Genomic DNA, 15,989 nt, shown 5'->3' with positions numbered 1-15,989 from the left:
CTGTGAGAGGGGAAGTGTAAGATCTTATTCACACTTGTCCACAACAGCACACTGTTCTCATTTCTTCATCTTACAGAGAACCCATCAGCAGAAATTGACCTAATTAACCACAACCAATATGTTTTGAAGCAGTTCACCTTCCAGATTGTGTTTCTTTCACTGTCCAGTGTGGTGGCATCATCCATAAAATCTGCTTTGAAATGAGATGTAAATTGCTTATAAAAAGTCATGGAGGTGGAGAGTTTAAGTCAAACTCTCCCCTTCTCAGAACATCCCCTTTACCCCTCTATTCACTATGTTTCAGGAGAGCAAGTTAGTTGCATCAATTACAGAGAAGTGCTTTGCTCTACGCCTCTTTGACATTTTAGAACCAGATCTCCACTCACTACAAAGTTGATTTTCTGAATGATGCCACAACATTGGGCCATGAGAAACATGATCTGGAAGGTATTTAGCAGCTTTCTGCTGACAGGTTTCTTTTCAGGTTATGTTCATACAGTACTTCTAAGGATGCTCATTAGCGCGGCCACTGTAGTTTTCATTAAGTTTGTGGCAAAATGGCAGGATACACTCACTCCCATTAACAAATTAACAAATTGACAAATTAAAAAGTATCCATCTTGGAATCTGCAAAGAAAATTTGTATGAAACCTAATCTTGCAAACCATAACCCATTATCTTTTAAGAGGTGGTTTATAACCAACTATGTTTAGACAGTTTGGGGGAGAATTGTCCTCCATTATCCCCAGCTCTCTGGCTGTACCACCTAAAGTTTTAGCTTCAGTATTGTTACATTATGGGGAATTCATACCAAACAGCATAGTCAGGAGAGGTGATGGGTCCCCTTTTAAAGAGAATTTGTCACTAAGATCCACTTACTTGAACTATCTGCAATGTTATGTAGGTCGAATCGCAAACAGCACCCTTATCTTTATTTTTATTTCCCCTCTGCTCCTTTCGTGATTGAAGTTAACTTTAAAAAATTGCAGAGGAAGCTGAAGCTACATCACTCTGAGGTCCAGTGAGATCCTCAGGTATCATACGGGGGGGAACTATTATAGTGTCTGGTTTCTTTGTCCTCCAGTCTGAAAATGTTTGACTAATTTGGTAAAACAGCCACATGGGGGGTTATATATCGGCGTATGATAGCCCCGCCACTGCTTTGGTGCACCTGGATACATGAAGAGGCTCCACCCTCACATATAAAAATTTGCTAGCTGCAGCGAAAGCGCAGATGCAGGGACTGGAATTCCTCACGCTGACCCACTCCCCTCTGGCCGCGCCCACCCTCCAGCTGGCCATGTTGTCCCCCTCTCACACCCCCCTGGCATGGAGGTGGTGGAAAGGGGAAAATAATCACAAGTGCTAGCAGTAAGTTAGCTTTTGCAATTTATTCAGGGCGCAGAAGACCTGTTAAATACCCCCCATGCTTTGCATTACTCATTTTTTTCCACCTGTATTTCCGGCTGTGACTTTTCTTAACTAAAATGTCGTAGTATCATAGTATCATAGTATACAAGGCTGGAAAAAGACGCAAGTCCATCAAGTCCAACCTTTAAGAATTAAATAAATGTTTTATCCCCATAACCCGTGATATTTTTTCTCTCCAGAAAGGCATCCAGGCCTCTCTTGAACGTGTACATAGAGTCCGCCATAACAACCTCCTGCGGCAGAGAGTTCCACAGTCTCACTGCTTTTACAGTAAAGAACCTTTGTCTATGGTGATGGTAAAATCGCCTCTCCTCTAGGCGTAGAGGATGCCCCCTTGTCCTGGTCACAGGCCTAGGTATAAAAAGATCTTTGGAGAGATCCTTGTACTGTCCGTTCAGGTATTTGTACATTGTAATGAGGTCTCCCCTCAGTCGTCTTTTTTCTAAACTGAATAATCCCAATTTTTTTAATCTGTCAGTGTATTCTAATCCCCCCATTCCCCTAATAATCCTGGTTGCTCTCCTCTCCACCCGTTCCAGCTCTACTATATCATTTTTATACACTGGTGCCCAAAACTGTACACAATATTCCATGTGTGGTCTGACCAGGGATTTGTATAAGGGCAAAACTATGTCTTTATCATGAGAATCTATTCCTCTCTTGATACATCCCATAATTTTATTTGCTTTAGCAGCAGCCGTCTGGCTCTGGTCACTAAAATTAAGTTTACCATCCACCAATACCCCCATGTCCTTTTCAGCTCCAGTTTTACTAAGTAATTGACCGTTTAGAACATAATTATACTTTTTGTTTCCATGGCCCAAGTGCATAACTTAACATTTATCTACATTAAACCTCATCAACCATTTCTCTGCCCAATCCTCAAGCTTCCACAAATCCCTCTGTAATGCTAAACTATCGACCTCAGTATTTATTACTTTACACAGCTTAGTATCATCTGCAAATATTGAAACTTGACTGTGTAAACCCACTACAAGGTCATTCATAAAAATATTAAAAAGAAGTGGCCCCAATACTGACCCCTGTGGCACTCCACTGGTAACATCAACCCAATCTGAGAATGTGCCATTAATGACCACCCTCTGTTTTCTATCACTAAGCCAATTACTTACCCAAATACACAGATTTTCTCCTATTCCCAGCAGTCTCATTTTATATACCAACCTTTTATGTGGCACCGTGTTAAATGCCTTTGAAAAGTCCAGATATACAACATCCACAGCATCTTCCAGATCCAGTCTTGAACTTACCTCCTCGTAGAAACCAATCAGATGAGTCTGACAGGACCGATCTCTCATAAACCCATGCTGACGCTGGGTTATAAGGTTGTGCACAGTGAGATACTCCAGGATAGCATCTCTAACAAACCCTTCAAATATTTTCCCCACCACAGAAGTTAGACTCACGGGTCTGTAGTTTCCAGGATCGCTATTTGATCCTTTTTTGTATATTGGTACCACATTTACTATGCGCCAGTCCTGTGGAACATAACCAGTCCTCAAATATTCAAATATTAAAAATAACGGTCTGTCTATCACCGTACATAATTCATGCAGAACCCGTGGGTGTATGCCATCTGGCCCCGGTGATTTATCAATCTTAGTGGTTGCGAGGCGGCGCCATACCTCTTCCTGGGTTAAACTGTTGACATTCCAAAAATTATTTACATTATTCCTCAATGTGTCTTCCACCAGGGGATTTTCCTGGGTAAAGACAGTTGAGAAGGCAACATTCAGTAGATTGGCCCTTTCCTCATCTCCTTCCCTCTACAATGACCCCCATGTTATTTCTAAGGGGACCCACACTCTCTATTTAATTTGCCCTCCTGAAGTTTAGAGTGTTGGTTGCCCCTTCACTAACGCTCTTAGTAAAGTGTAATACAAAATCAATGATATTATGATCACTATTACCCAGGTTCCCCCCAACCTGTAGTTTTGATACCCTATCAGGTCTGTGGTAAGGATAAGGTCCAGCAGTGCCCCCCCTCTTGTTGGCTCCAGGACTAGTTGCGACAGGTAATTGTCTTTTGTTGTTGACAAGAACCTGCTACCTTTGAAGGACCTGCAGGTTTCTGCCCCCCAGTCAATATCTGGGTAATTGAAGTCCCCCATGATAAGTACTTCACCTTGCTTTGAAGCCGCATCCATTTCACTAATCAGCATTTCCTCTGCTGCCTTCATTATATTTGGAGCCTTATAACAAACCCCTAGTAATATTTTATTATTCTTTTTCCCTCCTCTTATCTCAACCCATAGGGACTCCACATTTGCATTTGCGTTACTGATGTCATCTCGCAAGACAGGCTTGAGGCAAGAATTCACAAATAAACAAACCCCTCCCCCTTTTTTATTTATACGATCCTTTCTAAAAAGACTATAACCATCTATATTAACAGCCCAGTCATAGCTACTGTCCAGCCATGTCTCGCTGATACCCACTATATCATATTTCCGCTCCAACATCAAGAGTTCCAGTTCCTCCATTTTGTTTGTGAGGCTTCTGGCATTTGTGTACATACACTTTATATGGTTTTCCCTGTCCGTATTCCTTTTGTCCTTATTCCCCAATCTCATTCCAGCCCCCCTTCCTCCCCCATGGACTATGACTCTTCCCAGCTCTCTATCTACACGGTCTATTTGCCCTGCACAAGTGTACTTGCCCTCCCCCCAGGTCTCTAGTTTAAACACTCCTCCAACCTTCTAGCCATTTTTCCCCCAAAACAGCTTTTCCCCTTTTTCCCCCATTGAGGTGCAGCCCATCCCTACTGTAGAGCCTGTAGCTGACAGAAAAGTCAGCCCAGTTCTCCATGAACCCAAAACCCTCCTTCCTACACCAACTTTTGAGCCACTTATTTACCTCCCTGATCTCCCGCTGCCTTTCTGGTGTGGCACATGGTACAGGCAGTATTTAGGAGAAAACTACCTTTGAGGTCCTTGCCCTGAGCTTATGGCCTAAATCCCTGAAATCATTTTTAAGGACCTTCCACCTACCTTTTACTTTGTCATTAGTGCCAATGTGGACCATGACCGCTGGTTCCTCACCAGCCCCTCCCAGTAATCTGTCAACCCGATCCACAACATGCCGAACCCGAGCACCCGGCAAACAACACACTGTTCGGTATGCACGGTCTTTGTGACAGATTGCCCTGTGTGTTCCCCTAATAATCGAATCTCCCACTACCAGCACCTGTCTGACCTTGCCTGTGCTCCCATTACCCTTCTTACTGGAGCAGAAAGTCCCCTGGTTGCTAGAGGCCATGTCTTGCTGCAGCATTGCTACCCCAGAGCTGATATCCCCCTCATCCGCCAGCCTGGCAAACTTATTGGGGTGCACCAGATCAGGACTAGACTCCCTACAACTCTTCCCTCTACCCCGCCTTCTACATGTTACCCCACTAGCTGCCCCCTCACTCTGCACCTCCATACTTCCCTCCCCACACCCATCTTCCCCAGAGAGCTTGTGCTCCAGGAGCAGCAAACTTCGCTCCATATTGTCAATTGCCCGCAGCCTTGAAACTTGCTCATTTAGATCCAGAATCTGGGCTTCCAGATGAGCAATTTTCACACATCCCACACAGCAGTATCCCCCCTCGAACGGCTGTTCAAGAAAAGCATACATGGCACAGGATGTACACTGTGTAGCAATGCCACTTATGGAGTCCATTGTTCTAATGGGGATTACAATAGAAATAGAAAGTAACACAAAACACAGCAGTTACCTGCTAAAGCCCCTCAAACTTAAGTCCCTTAAACGTAAGTCACACTTAAGACACTGCCCACACTTCGGATCAATGCACACTCGCCACCAAGCTCCCACACTCGCTTTTCTGATGCTTTTTTTAAAGGTTATCTGCCACAAAAAACTGCAGAGCTCACTGCAACAAGATCTGGCTGCAAACCCTAAAAATTGCCATAGTACATTGTGGGCAAGTGCTTCATGCATAGCCTATGATCTTGCTAAAAACAAACGTAGACGTAAGGCATAGATGAAAGGGGAAAAGATGAGAGTAGGTGCTGGATGCAGTGGTGCTAGATGTCAAAACTTGCATATTTTGAAAGTTATCTTTTGGCACAGAAAGAGTGGACATAACCATGCCTAACATAGCAGTTTATTTGTGTAAGTGGATAGTGGATAATGAATAACCTTTCATTTATAAGTCTCTAGAATTCAGAAGCATCCTTGTGAAATGAAATAATCATAGAAGGAAAGTAACCTCCACACGGAACAAATATATTTTATTACATTCACAGGGTTAAAATACAGAACAATGACACAATGATTTAACTAATGTGAAGATTTATTTGCTTCAAGTAAATTTCCATTGTGGTTTTTCTAGGTTCAAGATTCATGTACCCACAATGTCACCAAACAGATCTGCCATTGGACTTTAGTATTCATTTCAATACATGTGTGTACCATACACAGTTAGGGGGTCCGGATTGTTTATACATAATCCATCAGAAATCAAAGCTCCTGTATAAAAAAGGGGACACAGTTACATTCATCGTTCAGCGAGTTTATTCTTATAACTCAACCCACCGACAGCAATGAATGTTAATTGTGACCTTCCATTTAGTTTCTCGCAGAATTTCTCTCATCCAGATATTAGCACCAAAGGACTAAATTAGATAAGGCACCTCCTTGCGAGGAAACTCATCCTAGAAGCCGATTATCTTATAGAAGTTTTATCAATTAGTAGAAAAAAACTCATGATACTCATGGGAACACAATGACCAAAATTACCTATATAAATTATACATAATATGTGAATATTCCAGGTATGTTAATATTAATTTCAACCTGTTTAGCCATCAGTATGGATCTTAGGATGAAGGCTCAACATATGGCACTTTAATGGTACAAAAAGTTTCCTTTTTAAAGGGTCATCTCCTGATTCACCCTGATTCAAATATTTTATTAGAATTTATGAGTGAACACTTTGGCAAATTACTTTATGTGACAGTACAAGGAGCACCTCTCATGTATACCATATACATTTGGGGCTGGCATGAAAAATTACATTTACATTAATGTGGTCTCATCCTTCTGCTGCTGGGATTTCTGAACTCTTTTGCAAAAAAGGATTAAGTAACACTATATTGATCTTGCTTTTAGCACACTCCTGATTCTGTATGTTGTGTCAGTTCATTATAAATATTTACCAGCATCACTATAATAAGGCATTACCAAGACTAGAAGGAGAGTTTGCTGATAATCCAGAACACACTGTAGTGATTGGTTACTCTGGAATACATAAAATGGGCCGATAAGAGCCGCAGTCAACAGTCTTGCCGTGATGTACAGTCAACGATCGATGGTTTGCCTTCGTATACCAAACTCACCGACAGCGTTGAATGTTCATCAAGACAGGCATATGGCATCCATTAACTTGAACGCTATCCAGATGAAAGCTAGCTGCCATTGAATCGTGTCCAATGCAAGCACTCACGATCCAAAAGACATAGAAATATGCTTTGTATATCCTTTGTGCTCTAGACTTCAGGATTAACCCATTCCCAAGACTTGCAGAGAGATTTATTTAATTGATATCCTGTAGTTGGCCGAGGTAATTACAGGAGGATGAGTAATCAGTGAGCTGGTAGAACAGCTGGCGGGCTGGCAAGATGGAGGGGCTGCAGAAAAAACACAAAAAAGAGTTATTTGTACCACAATTCAGTGACATATTCTATCATTTCTGCACTGATTTCTAAACCATAGTGTGTAAAAAGACAAATCAGGTGGTAAACTAGAATATTGGAAATATCCACTTTACCTATGGTGAACCTGAACTGATGTATTTGGAATCTGTATAAACAGCCCTTAATCTCTTTTCATTATATTAGTGCAGATACATTTTGCAATTGATAGTTTTTGCTTGGTGGCCATTTACAATCTGTTCTGCTAAAAGGCGAAGAGAGGGAAAACTAGAAACAACCTTTGCAAAGAATGTATAGTTCAACGAAACACGAGAAACTTTACAATGTATCTTATCAGATCAATGTGCATCTTTCTCCATTTACTTTTGTTTTTACTGTATAATCCTCTATCCTTCCTTCCTTCCTAATCTATTATTACCTCGGACATCTCTGATAAATTCTGTTTGTTACCTAGATGGGCAGAAACTCATTGACCTGCTAGGTGACATAGATGATCTGGAGAGGAGAGGGGGAGTTACTGGGCATTATTTGTAAAAGTATGAGGTCTCACCTTTCATCAAACTTGGTAGGAATCAGTACATGAGTAATAATGTTCATCTTTTTTAGTTAACATTTTATCTTTATTTTCCAACAACTCTCACTTCTTCCTCTCCCTTCTCCATAGAGCTTTTATGTGATCTCCTCAGTGAGAGGAAAGTATATTGGAAGGAAGAAATAGTGATGGGAAGTCCTGCTCTTTTTACTGAGTGGGGTCATTAGGTTTGGCTCACTAAAAAGAGTTCGCTCTTCTGGCTCCTGATCATCTCCCTCTTAAATATATTATAAGAAGCCACAGTTCAGTCAACAAACCCTATATAAAACACTTTTCCACAACACTTTACCCTGACAAAAAGGGGTGTGGGTCCAATTTAGGGGCGGATTCAGTTGTAATGACCATTGGCTCACTGCTGGGAGTCGCTACTCATTGGCTCAGAGTCGACTCATTGTTCTGATAAGTTATATCACAAATTATCACAAAATATCTCTTATTTATGCAAAATGGATGATAATATAAAATAAGTGAAGAAAGGAGCACTTTGCTCTAGTAAGTAAATAGGGTGATTGTACTGAAACCAGTGCTTTGTGTACTGATCATAATAATCGGAATAATTATTAGGTGCTGACCTTGCAGGCTGTAATTGAGATCTATGCTAGCCACAAGCTAGTGAGGATTTCCACTATAGCCTGGCACAGTTTAAAGTAAATTAATCTGCTCAATGTGCCCCCTCTCTGTCCTGACTTTTTTGTAAATTGGTGAGGGGCATAGAGTCACAATTTCAATGATTTGGACCCAGGATTTCTATTTTTTCATACTTTGCACACCAGAAAACTGACATGATACATTCACCCGAATAAGTTATCTCAAGATTAGTCTGGCTAGATTTTTTTTTAGCAGCTCAAGCATAATGGGTAATGGGTGAATATAGCACTATCATATTCAGCAGCGCTGTACAGATCATCGGGTCCATATACAAACAATATAAGAAACTACAGAACACGAATAGGATCATATAAAACAAAAGGAGTGATGGCCCCGCTCACAGGAGTTTACACTCTATGGTACCATTGTTATTATGAAAAAATGTATAAGATCAGTACATATCAAAAATCTCAGAAAATAAAATGATTAGTACAAATACAATACAGAGTAAATGAAATGTGAGGGCAGCAGATTAAAGGTAAAGATTTATTTGAGCTGGTGCCATCAGAACAAGGACATGGAAAACATTGCGATGGCAAATAAGGTGTGAATATTGCTAACTATTGTTAATAATATACTATATAGTTACCCTGCATGAGTTAATGTATATAGTATATGCCCAGTGTTACCATTTACATCCTTAATCTCTAGATTAAAGTCAGCGCTCTCCCAATTTTGAGCTCTAAATCATAGAAGAGATTAACATTGACCTGATTCCTGCCATAAAGCAGCAAATCAACTCTCGAGTTAAAATCCAAGCAAACCAGAAGCCTAAAGTAAAAGTCCCAAAAACTGAAAAAATACACTCGTTCTGAATGCCTTGCTTGCTATAGACAAAAAGGCTGCTGACATCAGCCAGTCCCACAATCCAAAATGCTTCCCAACCCTCAGAACTTGCTATATTATCTTGTATAAATTATTTTGTTTACTTTAGACAGACAAAAAAATTACTTAAAGGAAACCTACCATTTCAAATGGTAGGTGTAAGCTGTAAACACCGAGCACAAGCTCAGGGTGAGCTGGTGCCGGTGCTTAGTTTCGTTAGTGTTAAAACCGCGGTTTTAACACTTTTTAAACTTTATAGCAGAAGCTGCTTCGGCGCTGCGCGCGACCGTGCGCGCGCAACGCCTGCGGCATTTCCTATGTAGGCGCGCGCACGATTGTGCGCACGCAGCGCCGAAGCAGTTTCTGCTATAAAGTTTAAAAAGTCTCACTAACGAGACTAAGCACCGGCACCAGCTCACCCTGAGCTGGTGCTCGGTGTTTACAGCTTACAGCGACCATTTGAAATGGTAGTTTTCCTTTAAAAATAAGCAAAATTTAACAAAATTTAAAGTCAGACTGGAAACCTGACTACCAAAACATCCTCATTTTGTGACATAGATGTCCTTTGACTTCTGCAACTAACAACCAAATCATTGTCTCATTTTTCCCCAGGAACCCCAGCCCAAGATTGGTATGATCCAACTCATTGACATCAAGTAAGTGAACAATTACACCTGCTCTTGAAGCCGATCGGTGTTTATGGACCCCATCGTTACCTCGTGTTTTCCAGCTGTTCCATACGCCAATAGGAATATGTACCAATATACACGGCTATTCAATCTACTGCGTCATACAGAGGAGGAGAACAGAATAAATAAACCAAGCGCTTTGTTTGCCGTAAGCGCTGGGGGAAAATGTACATGAAATTTCTCTTTACAGTTACAGGAACCCTAATGCGTTTTGTCAGGGTTAGGAGCCAAGGAAATGCTACCCTCCCTCTCACACACCCGCGGGGACTTTTGCTGTCTCTGCGCTCTGTCTCCGCTGGGCTATGTACCAGTGATGATGGAAAGGACATAATTTAAGTGACGGCGTTAGCTCTGCGTCCAGTGGCCGAGTGAGGGAACTGGAGCAGAAAAGCGATGTTTCTGCAGGAATTCTTTCATCTGACCTATATTCACTCATGCTTTCAGGATAAGGACAAAACCACTTTTTTACCAGAAATGTTCCATAAGAATATACATTATGAGGATACAATATTAAAAATATAAAAAATAGACCATTTTAGATTGTTTCATTAATTATTTCTAATAAACTGCTTCTTTAACTATTTATTCTTTTGTGAATGATTCATGACTCTTATTTGCTTTCTTATCTCCAGGAAGCATGTTATAGAGCAGGAGAGTATTGAATTGATATATAATTATGTTAGAGAATTCCACAGTCACGGCCAAAAGTTTTGAGAATGACACAATTATTATATTTTCACATGATCTGTTGCCCTCTGGTTTGTCAGATGTTTTTATCACATACACAAATACAAGTACAATCATATTATGAGTAACAAAAGCTTTTATTGACAGTTAGAATGAGTTAATGCAGCAAGTCAATATTTGCAGTGTTGACCCTTCTTCTTCAGGACCTCTGCAATTCTCCGTGGCAGCTCTCAATCAACTTCTGGACCAAATCCTGACTGATAGCAGTCCATTCTTGCACAATCAATGCTTGCATTTTGTCACAATTTGTGACATTCTGGTACCATTCTTTATACATGGATGTGTTTTTGGGCAAGACTGTGAGAGAGCCGATTCCCTTGGCTGTGAAGCAACCCCACACATGAATGGCTGCAGGATGCTTTACAGTTTGCATGAGACAAGACTGGTGGTATCACTCACCTTGTCTTCTCCGAACAAGCTGTTTTCCAGATGTTCCAAACAATCAGAAAGGGGATTCATCAGGGAAAATGACTTTACCCCAGTCCTCACTAGTTCACTCCCTGTAACTTTTGCAGATTATCAGTCAAGAATATCAGTTTTTCTGGAGAGAAGTGGCTTCTTTGCTGCCCTCCTTGACACCAGGCCTTGCTCGAAGAGTCTCCGCAGTCTCACAGTGCGTGCAGATGCACTCACACCTGCCTGCTGCCATTCCTGAGCAAGCTCTGCACTGCTGGTAGCCCGGTCCCAAAGCTGATGCAGTAGCCTTATTAAAAATTAACATTTGTATCATTCTCAAAACTTTTGGCCATGACTGTAGTATAACTTGGCTTTTATTTATTTTAACCTCAGCTCATTCTGGGCTTAGGAGTCCAGTGGGTGGTCCTATTTAGTGATTGACAGAGTTCCTTGTTTGACTATACATGTAGAGATAACTGTCAATTAAGTCAAGCAAATATGTATTCTTTGGAGCAACAGTAACTATTTACGTTGACTTATTAATTGATCTTTTAACAACTTTTGATAAATTCCAGAACATACCCTCTTCTTGACAAGTCTTTGATACAACGTGTCAAAACTTAATACTGAGTTGATTCAACTGACCCGATAATTTTGAAGGAAACATTCCTTAGACTCTGTAATATAAATAATACAAGGGACAAGGCACAACATAGGGGTTTTCTCCCCTGTGTTCTTTGAATCCTTAAAACTGTACCAGAAAAACGACATCAGGTGCATCAGGATTAATCCATTGTCATGTTATTATGCTTTGAACTATTACAATTTCTTCTACATGTATGAGTAGAATAATTAGGTTCTTGAATCTTCAGGTTTTTGGACCATTGGAACCCGTATAAAAAGTTATTAGCTTTTATCTCTTTACTATTTCCCTCTTGCTGAAAATGTCATGGACATGTCGCAATCTTTCTATCGACGAATGGGAACCATATTTGTCTTGGTATTAGTGTCAATGTTGATGATCTCGTCTTCATCACACACATTCTTTTAGGTTTCTTCTAGCTGCCAAATTTTATTGAATAATGGTTGATTTTAGTGCCTGTTCAAGTGAAACAACAGAACATAACATGTACAAAAGCGAACAGATCTCATTGACTTGTAATTCTTGTTGAAGGCTTCAAAGGAGGCCAACACTACTGGAAATAAACTAATCTGACTACACAGATGTGTGGGTTGGAAACCATGAACCCAGGGCAGTATGGTGAAGTTTTAGTGCTAATATGCTCTACAACATCACCTGTGCTTATGATGTGTGCGATGAATGCAGGCAGGAGGTTTTATATCTATATTAAATATGCTATGACGTTAGGCAGGAAACATCTGCTCTTCAGTTCAGTAGATTTAGAGCAACGGTTGAAATGCCATGAACCGTGTGAAAAGAACGCATATGGACTCCATCTAAACAGCTGCATTCCTAACTAGATTATCAGACAGATGTCTACCGACAGGGCAACCAAGGACAGGACAAGGCTAGGGTTGGCGGTAGGCCCATAAAATTTAATGGCGGTTGGGTTTATTAAATGTAGTTTCTACAAAAAAAAGAAAGAAAGAGAGAAAGAAAGAAAGAAAGAAAGAAAGAATGAAAGGAAGGAAGGAAGAAAGGAACAAAGAGAAGGAGAAGGAAGGAGTAAATGAAAGAGAAGATAATATCAATTATCTTTTGCTGCATTGTTATAGGAAACTTTCTTATTGTAAGTAAATGGAGTATGGAGGAAACACCATAACTGCAGTGGAGACCTTGAGTCATTAAAACTCCAAAGATCAGAATATCTCTTTAAGAAAGGTCCTTTCAAAACCAGACATCATTCATTTACCTCTTAAATTTAAGGACTTGAGCAGACCATACGTTGCTCTAATGCATTTTTGTGGTAGCCCCCTTCCCAAAAACCAAGACTGTGTCACCTGCTTCCTCTGTTCCAACGCTGTTGGCTCAGTGGCACCTATGGCAGCTCCATTCAGTGCTGGTTAGAGAGAGCTGAGCATTTATATGGTATGTATTTGCTTCACTAAATGCTATAATATGTCATTGTCCATTTTCCAACATAAGAAGGGCTGTGTGATAATTGACACTGAATAAGGGATGATTGTCAGCATGTAATCCATGTGATATGTACTCTACCCAAACCTGCTAAGTGAATGGTATACCGTCTCATGTATACGGGTGTGAGCCATTCCCTCCCCAATATAAGATTTTGAAGAAGTTGAATTTCAAAATGTCCAGTCCTTTTCCTCTTTAGTGGAACATAAGCTTTAGCCAAAACTAAGAAACAAAACCACCACAAGAAATAAATATGTCTGTACATCAAAAGAGGATAACATGAAAGTATGTTTCAAAGATTCAGAAAACTAGATTAAAATGCATTTGGATGTACAAATGTGACCAGTAGGGCTAAGACCCAAGGCCCTTGGCACATGTTCATCTAGTCTGCCAATGTTAAACCACTGCTGATGTAATCATCATATAATCATCACAATGAGCAACTTCAGTTATAACGAAGTCTATTTTTTTAGCATTTTCACACCATTCAATTATTGTTATTATTCTTAAGTTTACAAATTAAGTTTACAAATTAAGATTTACTTACCCGATCCTGTCGCGATCCTTGATGTGCGTTGTCCGACGAGGATTCGGGTCTGCCGCGATTCACTAAGGTTGTGCGTCCAATTTCCTTCATGTGTCGCTTCCCCACTGAGGTCCGCTGGAGTTCACCTTCCTCTTCCTGGTGCATGTATTTGCTGGATCTTGCGACACAATTTTGTTTTTAAATTCCAGGGTTTTTCCGAATCAGTTGGGTTGTCCGATGGCAGGCCCCCCGATTTGTATTGCATGTAAGCAGGCGCCGATGCGCCACAATCCGACCGCGTGCGCCAAAAACCCGGGGCAATTCGTTGCAAAAAGGAAATATTTGGGAAACCCGACAGAATCGCGGTCCATGGACCCTTAGTAAATGTGCCCCAATATTGTAAGTAGCTACTTTGTTGAATGGTTGGTAGTGGTAAAGTATAAACTGTATTGAAAATTGGTGTTAGTTACCAAAACTAGATGTTTGCTGATCATTAATACACTTACCTTGTGTGCCTTATCTTGAGTACAAATGACAGTACCTTTGCACAAGTCATCTTCTGTGTCACCCCTTCATACTCATAGATTGTAAGCTCTTGGGAGCAGGGCCCTCACTCCTATTGTTTGATCCGATTATGTAATTACTCTGTATTGTCTTTTGTTATTTGTATACGCTCCCCATGATGTGTACAGCGAAGCGGAATATGATGGTGCTATATAATTAAAGATTATTATTGCTATTATTAAAAATACAAATATTAAAAAAAATGCTTAGGAGGCAACTTTTATTTTAAAAATTACATACACAGTAGTATATACAGAATATGAACTGAAGTTGCTGAGTTAATCTTGGCACCAAAAGTTTGCGGTTTCTACATTTCAATTCCTAGCTATTTTTGCCTGTACAAAGAGAGAAAGGGGTCCTTTCAGTCTGATCTTGGCCCTCAGCCCAATAACTGGTTTATAGAAGGTAAAACAAAAAAAAGATAACTATTCATCATACAGCACATAGGACCAATGATAGGAGAGTTCATTGTGCATTTTCACACTTAGGGCAGGCTGAGGACATACTGACAAACTGCAGGAACAAAGGAACTCTTGATTTTCTGCTTCATAAAATGTAAAGTGCTCCCACATGAGCAGATCCTAAAGAGGACATTTCACCACCTTCACTAACCCCAACTCTTTGCAAACCTTAATAGTCATTGTTCTACTGATTTTGGCACAGAGAGAATTATTTCTGTAGCCCCCACAGTTCTGGAGTGTAAGTATTTTCATCTGTCTATTGTCAGGCAGGTAGGTGGTGTCCAACCCAGGACCACAAATCTGATGGTAGAGAGATAGCATAGTTTCATAGTAGTAACTAATTGGGCTCACTACTGCCAGGTGGGTTGTCGTGGGTTGTCCTGGGTTAGAGCAAAGAGCTTGGATCCTACCATCTGACTGTAGAGATAAGAAAATAATTCCATTCATTACCCAGGAAAGATGAATGCTATAGAGAAAATATTTGCAATATTTTAATGAAAAGTCACACAAAAGATGGAAATTTTTGTTCAACTGTTCTAAACTATTTGCTATGCCTGGAGGGGACTGGAGTAGTTTTGCGCCAAAATTTGCAATCTTTTGAATAATTTCAGGGGGAGGATTGAGCAGGGGCTTAGTGAGAGTGTAAAGAATCTGAATGATGGAGGCTGCTAGAACTAGGCAGGAGGTTTCTATCTCACCCCAAGTGCTGATACCTATGCTTTTATCATGTTCTACATGATCATGCTGCTGCTTCGGTGTAAGAAAGAATGAGGTACACAAAGTCAGACATCATCAGCAAGTCTCTACCTCCCTGCTCAGGGGATACTGAAAATATACAACCTGCAGATGGGGAAAACTACAATAATTACAAAATATAAATCCTAAAGTTTGGTGGCGAGAAAAGAATGGATGTTTTTGGATCCTAGACAGCAATACCTCGATATGTCATTCAGCGGGTGTGAAACTAGGAGGGGCAGGGCCCCACAGGAGACTTTTGAATGGGCCCCCATCCCCCTTAAAATATATATTTATACACTCATACAAAATACGTTCCCCAAAAATAAGACACCCACTGAAAAACGGATCTAGTGCAATCTTTTAAAGCTTATAAATATAAGGCCTCCCCTGAAAATAAGACCTAGCGGCAGTCACTGCAGCAGCCTCCTCTATGCTGTACATTAGCATGAGTAGATCACTTAGATATTGAATGGGGACAGCCACATTGGAAATGCGTTACAAGCAGCTACCTGGACAAGAAAGGGTCATTTAAGGAAAGTGCTATTGCTAAACATGGGAGAGTGGGGACAATGATTCCATTAGAAATGGAGTCACAA

General features: G+C 40.6%; 1 long non-coding RNA gene across 1 annotated transcript in view; it reads right to left on the bottom strand.

Annotated features, from left to right (window-relative positions):
• Positions 1-5,666: 5,666 nt before the first annotated feature.
• The window catches only part of LOC140103883 (uncharacterized), a 52,152-nt gene continuing 41,829 nt past the window's right edge, over positions 5,667-15,989 (bottom strand). The window contains exon 3 of the long non-coding RNA XR_011850198.1: positions 5,667-7,085. This is a non-coding gene — a long non-coding RNA (uncharacterized lncRNA). The remainder of the gene's footprint in view (positions 7,086-15,989) is intronic.

Source organism: Engystomops pustulosus, chromosome 10 (genome assembly GCF_040894005.1).
Source record: "Engystomops pustulosus chromosome 10, aEngPut4.maternal, whole genome shotgun sequence".
Taxonomy (NCBI): Eukaryota; Metazoa; Chordata; class Amphibia; order Anura; family Leptodactylidae; genus Engystomops; species Engystomops pustulosus.
The sequence above is the reverse complement of the archived record's forward strand: the minus strand, read 5'-3'. Positions and strand labels throughout refer to the sequence as shown.